Source organism: Chenopodium album, chromosome 5 (genome assembly GCF_948465745.1).
Source record: "Chenopodium album chromosome 5, dcCheAlbu1.1, whole genome shotgun sequence".
Taxonomy (NCBI): domain Eukaryota; kingdom Viridiplantae; phylum Streptophyta; class Magnoliopsida; order Caryophyllales; family Amaranthaceae; genus Chenopodium; species Chenopodium album.
This window is the reverse complement of record NC_137838.1, coordinates 70,071,359-70,084,234: the sequence shown is the minus strand read 5'-3', so window position 1 is coordinate 70,084,234 and position 12,876 is coordinate 70,071,359.

The window sequence follows — 12,876 nt, the reverse complement described above, 5'->3', positions numbered from 1 at the left end:
CAGAGACGCGTGGACATGTCTTTCAATCTCTCCTGCTCAGAGACGCGTGGGCATCCTATTAAAGCTCTTTTGTTCAGAGATGCGAGCACATTTCTTCCAAAAGCTTCATTGTTCAGAGACGAGTGAACAATCCTTAAAAAGAAGCTCTTTTGTTAAGAGACGAGTGAACATCAACAGTGGCAAAGCACGACTACAACATCAAAACAGCAAGATGGCGTTCCCTAGCTTGTGGAAGGTTGTCACAACAACAAATGCAGTAACAAATCGATTACCCTCAAATACGTGTGCTCGACGGTGCAAGATACGCATTTCTTAACCCTCTTATATGTTTTAACTAACGCTAGTTTGCAGGTATCGGCGTTACAAGAATGATTTAGGATTGCAGAACGTTCTGAATAATTCTCTGTCCCTATTGTTACTTTGACTTTTTTTCGAAACTTGCGTTTCTCCAAACTCAATCAAAGTGGGGGCTTTTGTAGACACCCAAATGTGTCTCCCCAAAACCAAACCCAGTGATGAATACCTTTCACATCATTTGATTATCGAACAAAGCAAAAATGTGAAAAGTCTAGTGATGAGGATGTTTTTATTAAAATATCTCTTCTTTCTGTTTTTGAAAATATTTCTTATCTTACCCTATTTATTAAAAGCGTGCATTCCAGTAGTTTGGTCCATGATATGGGTACAATAATAGTGTAGTTGTAAGGGGCTTGAAAAGACCTTTCCAACGATATATTGTAAGCCCAATTCCGATGAATAATGAGGAAGTTATGGCCAAAATACTAAACTGGGCCAAACCAGATTTTACCTACGACCCAATGATCATGTGGAGGGTCCAAAGGTTTAATCCTATTCCTAAACTAATTAGGATTTATTAGAATCTTCCATAAGTTTCTAAAAGATCTTAATTATCCTTTTGAAAAGATAAAATCAAAGAGTTTGAAATTGAATAAAACTTTCCCTTTTTTAAATCCTAATTCTATTCGAATTTAAAGATGTTCAAAGACAGTCAGATATTATTTTTGTGCCTCATAATATTTATCCAAATCTTAAATGATTGGATAGATCTTGAAATTATCTTTCCAATGATATATTATAATATTAATTCCGAGCTATAACGAGAAAGATATGAATGGAATACGAAACTCTATACAAAACTGACACTCTTCCACTATTTCGGCCATATCTTTTTATCTACAAAATATTTTAATCTGATTCTAATTAGGTTGGAAATTATACTTCAAGAGATTTTTAACGACATATTATATGACTTATTTGGACTTCTGAAACAAAAGATATGATAAAAACAAAATCCGCAAAAAAAGTTATCCCAGCGCCAAACGACACGTCTGTCGCCTGGCGACGAGCTTGTCGTCTGGCGCTGCTCCTGTCATTGGAAACAGGAGGTCTTTTATTCCGAATAGGACTCAAATTCTTATCTATTGTTTTCTTGCTATTTTTTCTATAAATAGGGGTCGTATCTCCCCGTTTTTAAGGATTCACAGTGATCTCTCTTTTTCTCTCTCTAAATGCTAGAAGCTTTCCTTCTCTTTCTATTCTTTTTCTAAACCTTCCCTTTTTCAAAATTTCTTATACATTAGTTCTAGACACACCTAGCCAAGTTTGAAGTTGCCTTTGCCCTAGACGTGAAAGGTTTGATATTTCTGAGGGTTTGGTCCCAAATCCCTATTTAAATTATTTAATTTAATTGTTTGTTTTAATATTTTTCCTTGAAGTTACTAACGTGTGTATTTTGTTATTAGAAAGAGATACGAGGCATCAAAGTAAGTACTTTAATTGCTTTATTATTATAGAAATCATGCTTAGATTATGTTATTGATTCCTAATATCATGTTAGGATGTTTTATTGCTTCCTAGTATCATGTTTAGGGTTAACTAAAATTTCTAATATCAAGTATGATTGTTGTGATGCTTCATATTTCTTTTCTAATATCATGTTAGTGTCATGTTAGGGTTAAAGCTTTTATCTTTAATGTTTAGTGACATGCTAGGGTTTGTTATTAATCTTGTTAGTATCATGCCTAGGATCTTGCTAATAATATTATGCTTTAACATGATTATTATTATTGTTATTTCAATTATGATTATAATTGTTATGATTATTATTATTATTATGTCGCTTGATATGATATATTATTTTTATTGCTTGATCACGCCTTTTATGCATGTTTAAAGGGAATTGATACTTGTAATCACGCTTAATAATAATCTTGTTAGGGCTAATATGATTATAATTCAAGTGATCGCCAATAATAGTTTTGTTTGTGCATTAATATTCAACCAACATAGATAAACAGGTTTAGGGTTAATCTATTGATTGCATGTTAGTCAGAAAGCGCACATGAATACAAGAAGATAAAAGTAGAGGCCTATTATTAGGGCAGGTTCAATCTCTTTTAGGTTGGATTTGTACCTTCATCCCTGAACTTCCAGTCTTGGTTTCAGACCTATTGGAGGTAACGATCTCCTGGATTGTTAAGGGGTGTAACCTTCACCCTGTGAACGGATTACAAGTTCCTAAAACTTGTTGGCGACTTTTTTGCTCTAGCTTCTTTCCCTTTGGACGCCACCATGCTTAAGTGTATGATCACAACGAGGCTCAAGTGTGGGATGGCTTGAAATATTCCATACACTACCAAACTACTTAACAAAAACCAATACTTTGCAGCGGAAAATTTCAATACTTATTTATTAATAAAAACCTTAAACTAAACATTGTCATGAGTACTCATAATTAAAAACAAGGACCAACATTCCTAATCTAGATGAAGATATCTTTGGGACTCCACATGCTCATATATTGACTCCACCTGAAACTAGTCAACACTATTTACCATTAAGGCAAACAGGGCGAACCAAAACAAATAAGAAATACGAATTAGCAAAATATGCTAAGTACGATAAGTGCAAGATAATTATATCCAGTTTATTAGCAAACATGCTTTTAAATCCAATTCCAATAATTAATCCAATAATTCCAAACTCATTATTCCAAAACCAATTCCAATGACTCAACATTCAAATAATAATTAATAAAACCAATTCCTTTTAAAATCCAATTCCTCACCCAAACGTTCACACTCCCCAAGTTAGTATCCTTATGTAGAAGGCTATCCTTGAGGAAAGACTAGGACATACAAAGTCCATAGTCTTATTTACCAAATCCGCATAATGGGATTAATATAATCATGCTTATAAAGCTTTAATAAATAATTCAATGATTCTCATGAAATTCCTCTTTGAATAACACCAAACTTTATAATAAAATAACTCAAACCTCCCTTATATTCAATTCAACAGTACATTATTTTAAAATCAGTCTTTTAATAAATACTTGAGAATTAAATCTCATATTATTAACTTTTTAAAATCAATAACTCTACCTTTGAAAAACCTTTTATTTAATTCAACAAACTTTTCAATTTAATTCCTTTATTTAAACATGATAAGTAATTCAAACCATTTAAAACATGATATGAAAATCAATCCTTCAAAATACAATTATTAAAACAAATATTAAAATCAATACCTCCAAACATAATTCATTTCATAAATCATATAATTCAAATCAATTTAATTAAGGGTAATGTTATATGCAGCCCTTAGGGCTGCATATAAGCATTTAATATACTTCATTTTTTAGTATTAAGTTTGGAATTTATCAACAATTCACGAGTAAATCGGTGTAATAAATGTTAATTTTATGTTTATTCTTTGCACTTTTAGCTTCTTATATGCAGCCCTTAGGGCTGCATATATCTCTTCCCTTTAATTAAATCACCAATAAAATCATAAAAAACATGTTGTTCAAATCAATCACTTTCGAAGGTATCTAGTTACCTAAACGTACCTTTGATCCTTGCTAGCAATCCTACAAATAAACTTCTAGAACCTTGATTGAACACACCCTACAAATAAATATAACTTTAATTAATATAAGGTTAACAAATAATCACAACAATTACATTAAAAACCCCCAACTATATGTACATGAACCGACCTTTTAAATTATTTTCTCATAAACATAATTAAAATCTTTATTTAATTAAAACTACTCAAAACAATTTTTATAATTTAAATCCCCATAATAATAATAATTATTATTTAAATAAGAGAATAGAACAAGAAAAGATATAAAACCATAGGAAAAAGAGAAGAAGAGGTGACGGCAAGGCCGTCGGCTGGTGGTTGTCGGCATTTGATGGTGGCGGTAGGTGGCCAGCGTCGGCGGAAAGTGGTACCGGATAAGGGTGGTAATTCGTGTTAATAGGTCGGGTTCGGGTCAGATTTTGGGTTATGCTTAGAAACTATTCAAAATAGTGTAAACCTTAATATTATTATGAAATATGGAATTTGGGTCAAATCAGGTCGAATTCGAGTTATTCAGGTTCGGGTCGGGTCTGGTTTTGGTTTGGGTTTCTCTTAATAATTTCGGGTCGGGTTATCGAGTCGAGTCAGGGATTTCCAGCCCTAGCACCGGGGGTGGAAGGTGGTGGTTGGTGGTGGTGGTTGGCGCAAGAAAAGTGAAGAAAAAGAAAAGAGAATTAGAGAGGAATTAAGAGAGAATTGGTGTGAGTGTTTGTTCATGAATTAAAGGGTATTTATAGGCTAGCTCATGCATGAATTATGGTAGGAAAATGTAGGAATAATTATGGCAAGAAGAATTAAGGAATTATTTGGAGAAGAGAATAAAGAAATATGGAAAGTTTTGATATTAAGGTGATTAAGAATAATAAAAATAAGGAAAGTGTGTTGTCAAGAAAAATAATTTGGCTAAAGAGATTACTTGGTGAATAATCAAGGAAGATATAAGGTAGAAAAATATGATGATCAAATATTTAGGAGATGGAGAAATAAAATTAAGGAAAATATTATTTTTGAGGAAGATAAATTAAAAATACAAATCACCAGAAAAATTCTCCCTAAAATCACCCAAGAGGGCCGAAAATATTGAGCTTGCATAGCTCAAATTTTCGGACCCTATTAGAGCATATTTGGTATGGGCTTTTTATAGGGTTAGTAACGGAATCGGGTTACCGTTTCCGTTAGAAGATGTTTGGTTAAAGAGTTAAGTAATAGAAATAGTTTCCTTCCTCTAACCCATTCCATTACTTTGTTTCCACTGTAAAACTTGGGGAAACAAATCCCGTTTCTTTCCTCTATCTATTCTCTCTCCTCTCATTCAACAGATCTCCCCACAATCCTCAACTTTGATCGATCGAAGCCACAAATTCGCTGAATAATTCTAAATTTCGTGCTTCAAATTTCCAGAAATCAACAATCTCAAGGTTTGATCTCTCACTTTTTTGTTGAAGAACCCTAGTTTTTGAGTTGTGTTGAATTTATAAAAATTTTGTCTGATTGATTGCGTTTTGATTTTTCTACTGTATATTGAAAGATTGCTATTTAATTTGATTTGCGATCTATATTTTTTGTTTGTGTTGATTGCTATTTTCAATTTATGGTGTTAATTAATTTCTAGGGTTTTCTGTCCTAATTTTTCAGTTTTATTTGAGTTTTATTTTTCTCAATTGAATCTCCTGTTTTTTGCTTCATGACATTATTGCTAACATGATATCAATTTCGATTTTATGAAATAATACTTACTGATGTTTTGTCATGCAAATTTCGATTTTATGCTATTATTATTTGGCTTCTTTTCCCCCAAATTTCGATTTTATGCTTAATAGTAATACATACTGATGTTTTGATCTGCAAATCAACTTTGTTTAGCAAATGTCAATGGTAAATAATCAGCTTTGTTTAGCGAAAATCAATGTTTTGAGGCAGATTGTTAATGTTGTTTGATTGCTATTGCTTTGCTGATTTTTAAGGCATATTGGGTCTCTAATTTTTGTTACTTGATTGCTATTGTTTTGCTTATGGACAAATCGACAACCCGAAAGTGCCGAGGAATTCTACTATTCCCCTGTTGTTGCCCATCCCCCCTTCTGCTATCCCCTACTGCTTCCCCCTCCCCCCCTTCTGCTATTCCCCTAATGCTGCCCCTCCCCCCTGCAACTATTCCCCTGCTGCCCCTCCCCCCCTGCTGCTATGGTTTGGTGGTTTATGCATAATTTAAGTTCAATTATGTTGGCATCTAGGCTACCAAAAACAGACCACTAACTACCAATTCTATTTGGCATCTAGGCTAGAATATGTTATTTGGCATCTACCACTAATTTAATGCTTTGTTTATGAAATGATTATCCTGCTCTTGTTTAAGTTTCCAAAACTACTTTACACAGAATTAATCATACACACACGCACACACATATTTAGAATTTTTTTTTTTCAAAAATGGAGAAGAAATGATAATGTCTCAATGTTAAATGTTTGATTAGTGATTTTTGGAAGCTTATGATTGCTGTGTTGCTAAAGTCCTGTCCTGCATCAGTTCATTTACAAAAGTTAAATGGGTGCTTTGGTAATGGATATAGACCTAAGATGCTGTGACAAGTGTTAAGAATATATAAATGAGCAAAATTTAGTTTTAATCTGTTTGGCTATATGTCTGACATGGACTTTTCCTAAGATACTTAGAAAGATTAAAGATTGCTAGTGTAATGGATATACAATGTTTTAGACTTGAAAATAAATAAGGTCATACTCATATGATACATGGACAGGTAGCTAAACTAGCCTTTCAGATTAATCAGATTAGGCTTGTTGGCTTTTCAGTGAGTTAATTTAATGAATTAGTGAGTTAATTTATTATGCATTTTAAAGATATGTTATGTTCTTAACTTTTTTTTTTCCAACAGTCTGGCTTAACTTAGTCCTATTGATAATCCCCTAAGATTTTATGACCATATGTCAGATTATATTATTTAATTATTATCCTGCATTTTCATCAAAATTGGTTTATGACCATATGAGCCTTCACTTAAATTTTCAGTGAAATTATTGAACTATCTAGTTAACTTTAATATTTGTTATTTGATTAACTAGAGATTGATATAACTATTGTTTTGTCGTTTATCAGGTTCAATTGCCATTTATTTTCTGTGTTTCTTGTACAATGCCTCGACTTATGCGTTCTATAAGGAAGAAAAAGCTAAAACAAATACAAATAGTAATTGCAATGGTTATTATTATGTTGATGATGTATTGGATGTGGTATATAATTTGCGTTGTTACAATAAGGGGGGTTCAAATAAAAGATAGGAAAAGAAACAAAAAATTGTTACGGATGTTAGTATTGAGAGGGCTTTATAGGGAGAGTGATGTGAAATGCAAGAGTGAGCTTCGCGTTAATAGAAGAACTTTCAATATTATTTGTGAGATGCGTAGAGACATTAGAGGTTTTAGTGGAACAAAAAACATGTCGCTTCAAGAGATAGTAGCCATGTTTTTATACACTTTGGCTCATCATAAGAAGAATAGGTCTATTGGACATTACTTCTATAGAAGTGGAGAAACCGTGAGCCGACAATTTCACCTTTGTCTAAGGGCTTTTCTCAAGTTGCATGAAGTACTACTTTACAATCCCACACCAATATCGGATGATTGTGAAGATGAAAGGTGGAAATCCTTCAAGGTATTGGTATTTTCAAAGCCCCTAAATTTTGCTAGGATTTTCTTATTTTTGCTTGTTTGTAAGTAATATTTTTTCCTATTTTTGTAGAACTGTTTAGGGGCATTAGATGGGACTTACATTAATGTAAATGTGCCTTCACAAGAACGACCAAAGTATAGAACAAGAAAAGGAACGATTGCTATGAATGTATTGGGTGTTTGTGCACCTAATATGCAATTTATTTATGTTCTTCCTGGTTGGGAAGGTTCGGCCCATGATATGCGCGTACTTCAAAATGCTCTTTCTAGACCAAACGGTTTTAGGGTACCTCGAGGTAAGTGAAGGCCTTTTTTGTGAGTGTATATGTTTTATTAGTTTTGGTTGTAAGTAATTTTTTTTTCAATAACTTTGAAGGTAATTATTATTTGGCTGATGCGGGGTATACGAATTGTGAGACTATGAATCTCCTCAACTAGCTGAATTATCTGAAATTAATTAATATATAAAGATTTTAATGCCTAATAGTAACTTGTTTTCTTTCCTGGTGGTCCTTTTCTCATACTAGTATTAATTTTCTTCTGTGTTTGTGATTTTATATAAAGAACAAATCTTATTCTTTACATGTTTTGACTTGTTGTATTTTACATGTTATGACTTGTTGCAGACTCATAAGAAAGCTAAGAGGTTGTTTGGAGTTCCTTTCGTTCATTATGACACTCTAGCAGAAATTTAGGCAAAAGACAAAGCTACCGGAGATGCAAGTGAGTCGTTTGTTGATGCTATAGAAGATATGGATCAAGAGATTCATAAGCAACCATTGGATGTCGAGAGTGATGAAGAAGATGATGTGAATTCTACTCATTCGGACACTTATTCTTCTACAAGTCAATCCGGAAAACGTCCTATGAAGATAGAGGATGATCATTCAACTCCTTCGAAAGTGGCAAAAGTGAAGGCTTCTACGATTCATTCTTCCGCAAGTGATTCCACTACTCAATCCGGAAAACGTTCTACAAAGGCGAAGGAGGCTAAGGTAAAGGGAAAGAACAAGGTAGATTTGAAGAGTTTTTGTAGGAATGATGATGATGATTTGGTGGCCTCCCTCCATGATGTTTCTAACAATTTTGGGAAGATATTTGAAAATATCAATGTTAATCTTGGGACTATGGCTAGTGCATGGTCTAAAGCGGAAGAAAGAGAGCAAATGATGGATGAAAAAGTGAACAAGGTTTTGGATGAGGTGATGAAGTTATATGGAATTTCTCCATCCGAAGCTTTAGAGGTTGCTACAATTCTCATGGCGGAAGAACATAAACTTCGCATCTTCTATCAAGCTCCAACTAATATGAAGAAACAATATGCAATTGATCTTCTTAAGAAGAAGTAGAAAGTTTTGTCCTAAGTTGTTATTGGAGTTAATGTTTTAATGGTTTTTAAATGCTTTTATTTATTTTTTTTTTTTTATTTTGAGAATACTAGAATTTCAATGCTTTTGTAATCAACAACTTATGTGACTTTGCCTATATATCTAGCATATGATATATTATGGTAATCAGTTCAAATATATATATATTATGGTAATTAGTGTTGCTCTACATTGTATAATGTATATCAAAAGTTAGCCAAGACATCAAAAATTAGAAGGAAAGCTATTTGTTTCCAAGTTATCTATGCCAAACAAGAGGAAAGGGATTAGTTATAATTGTTTACGTTTCCTTAGTAATACCAAATAACTAGTAAGGGTAACACTATATATTACCCTTTCCCCTCCTAATTTGTTTCCATTCCCTTACATTTACTAATTTGATACCAAACACCCCCTTAGTGTGTTTTAGGAAGTTATTTTGCTATATTTAAGGAATTAAAAATAATTGTGTAAATAATATTTATTATAAAATAATTCATTAATAAAATACCAATTATTCACTAAATAAAATAGTTTAGGAATTTTATTTAATTAAAGTACTGAAATATATATAAATTTTCCGGTTTTTAAAATAAGTTAAATAGATAATAAATCTTATCCAAAATCTAAAAATAATAATTAGGTTTCAAAGTAATAATAAATCAGTTTTTCTATACATAGAAAATCCATAATTCATAGACATTAGGTTAGGAATTTTCGGCCATCTTAAATAAATAATAAAGTATAATTTTATTTAATTAAAATATCCGAAATATATATGAATAATTTGGTTTTTAAAATAAGTTAAGTAGATAATAATTCTTATCCAAAATCTAAAAATAATAATTTGGTTTCAAAAGACTTTTGGTGCCAAAATTCAAATATCATTTTGGCTCCAAAATTCAAATAGTAAGTTAAATTACTAAAATACTTTTTTTAGGGAATAATAATTAATTTGAAAAATATGTATCAAAATACGGGGTATTACAGTGATTGCTACTCGTATAATATAAGCGGGTTTACATTTAGTACGGTGAAAATTAGTATCCTTTTAAAAAAATTGTTTAAGAGGACCTAATAGATTTTGGATCTGTGCAATGGAAATACTTAAACAATGAAAATTAATTAAAAAAAACACGTACACACACACGCGTATATTTACCATAATTTTTTAGTCAACTCAAAGCCTACATCCTCTCTTCCCTAATTACTCTAATAAATCTACTCCAAATAATAAAAGCAAATATAATGATTGTAAATCTAAACATGAGATGAAAATATCCCACTCATAATTCTGGATGTGTAACATTCGCACTTGACTTTGACTTGACCAATGCTAATATATCACGAAAATCGATCCTTGTGACCTAGCCACATACAAGATACTCCTTTTCTTTCTCATAAATGTTTTCTCACAAAGTTAAGGTAAATGAACAATAAAATCCTATAATGGTGCGCACTAAGGTACTAAGGTGAATAAAACTTATGATGAGTTTTTATAGGGCGGATTAGAATGTTTGAGCCAAGCTTTTCAAGAGTAACATATTTCTTATTGTAGACACCCAATTATGTCTCCCCAACTTCAAACCCTCAATCGCTATAACTTTCATGTCTTGGTTTAACTAGAGAGCTTCAAGTGTGGTACGGACTTCTAGACTACCTCGAGGAAGTATAGTGGAATTACGATGATCGTGCTTAGTGCATATTAGGGAGTGTGTAAGATTCTTTTTGTGTGTGTTCGAAACTCGAGGAATGAATCTGCCATTAATAGGCTAGGATGCTGAATTGGTACCCAAAATGCATGGTAAATGGCGTCATGCAACGCCAAAGGCGCGCCGCACTTTATCGTTGTGTGCAGTTTTGTGGCACGGTGAAAAAGTCATTTTTGGTGTGAAAATATAATTTTTACGCATGAAATGAAAACAAAAAATATTTGAAATCAATGTATTGTGTCACAATACATGCATGTACCATGTCATGTTACATTGTGCGCTATAGCACGGTACACATGCCATGTTGCAACGCTCCAATTTTCGATAATTTCCTTTAAATTAGACTCTTGCTCGATTTCACAAAATATGTAATCTTTATGCACTATTTTACCATTCTAAATTGTTCTAAGGCTCATGGTTATGTTTAAGTTTTTCTTTTAAGTTTTGGGCTTTAGTAAAATTAGGGTAAAGGCTTAGTTGCTGATAAGGAGCTTGGCTAGATGTTTGGACTAATGATGAGTTGGTTTAGGTGGATTAAGTGAAAGTAGGTTGGGTTATGGGTACAATTCCAAGCACTCCAACGGTTTGTTATGTAACCCGAGCAATAACGGTAATGAAAGGTTATTCATCATCGGGTTTGGAGTTGGGGAGACAAAATTATGTATTTATTCTCGTTTTATGTACGAGTGTAATTTTGTTTTGGTCTTTTCTATGTTAGGTGCAAATGAGCTAAAAAAAAGATCAGTATAAAAGTCCCTTCTAATCCTGAATTAGTAACTTATTAAAAATATCTCACTTTTCCTATGACAAAACGAAGGATAAAAAGGTAAAAACCTTATTTGAAGTAATGTACAATATAATACGGTATCAGAAGTTCAAAAAATCGATGTACAAAATTTAACGGAAAAAAATGGGAATATCATCCAAGACACAATTATATGAGCTATACAACAATTGTAACTCTCTTATATATGATGAAGATATTTCTTTGCTTACATAAGAGGAATCAAATCGTTAAAATCATTTTCCAATCACCACATTAATTACATAATATATCCCAAATCTGAAATTTAGAAAGAATAAAAAAAAAAAGCAACTTCTTAGGAATAAAATCATATACATAATTATATAATAAAACTATTTGTATATAATGCCTTTAAGGGTTTTTTTTAAAAATACCTATAATTAAATACGAGTCGATTTAGATCATGTTCTCTTAACCTTATTTAAATAAAATTCAGTAAAAATAATATTCAAATAATAGTTGATTGGCCGGTGTTTTGGTAGAGGGGGCAAAGAAGGGGGTTAGGGTATGGGAGAGCTGACAATGGGAACTAGAGAAAGAAAGAGATAATGGTGGAGATGGTTCATCTAGTGGCCGGCTGGGTAGGGGTGTTTTGTAGTAGGGTTTTTTTTTTAAAAAAAAAAAATTAATTTTTTTTTTAGAATTAATTAAAATAAATAATTATATTTTTAAAAATTGAAAGAAAGTGACTTTTTTGGCAGGTTGTAGGTCATTTTGACCTAATAAAAGAAATCCCCCTTACTTTATTCTTAGTTAATAAAAAAGTTAGATTATTTTGAACTAACTGTGCAATACTCATTGACAATTTATTTATTTATTTTAAAATCTTATTTAATTGAATTGGACAATCATTTTTGAGAGAATTTTTATGTGAAATTATATTATTAATTTACTATTTTTTGTATAAAGGTGATAGAATGCAAGTTATTACTTTGTATAATTAAATTGTCTTTATTACACAAGTTACAACCTCATTTGGTAGATTAATATATAAGGTTTGTTTTGGTTTAGTTTCGTGTTAATGATAACTGGTTTGAAAGTACCTTGATCCAAACCTAGCTTGTAATAAAACTAGTAAAAAATCAATCCTAATCTAATATTTTTATCAATGTTTTTTAAAAGGTAAGAGAAAGACCTTGACAATACCTCAACCCTCACGATTTTTTTTTGTTAGGTATTTACGATTAAAATCATGGTTAGAAGGTGTAATCTTTCTTACTACATCATGCTTAGTTTGATAGCTTTTATAAATAAATAAGTTAACCCTTTAACCTAAACCGTACAAAGGAGTGCTACCATTTAAAAGAGTGATGAATAGCTCAAGTGATTAGAGCATTTTTCCTGGATTCAAGGAATTTTGGAATCGGTTCTCATCAATTGTCGCCCTTGTGGCTCGCTAAAAACCAAAAAAAGG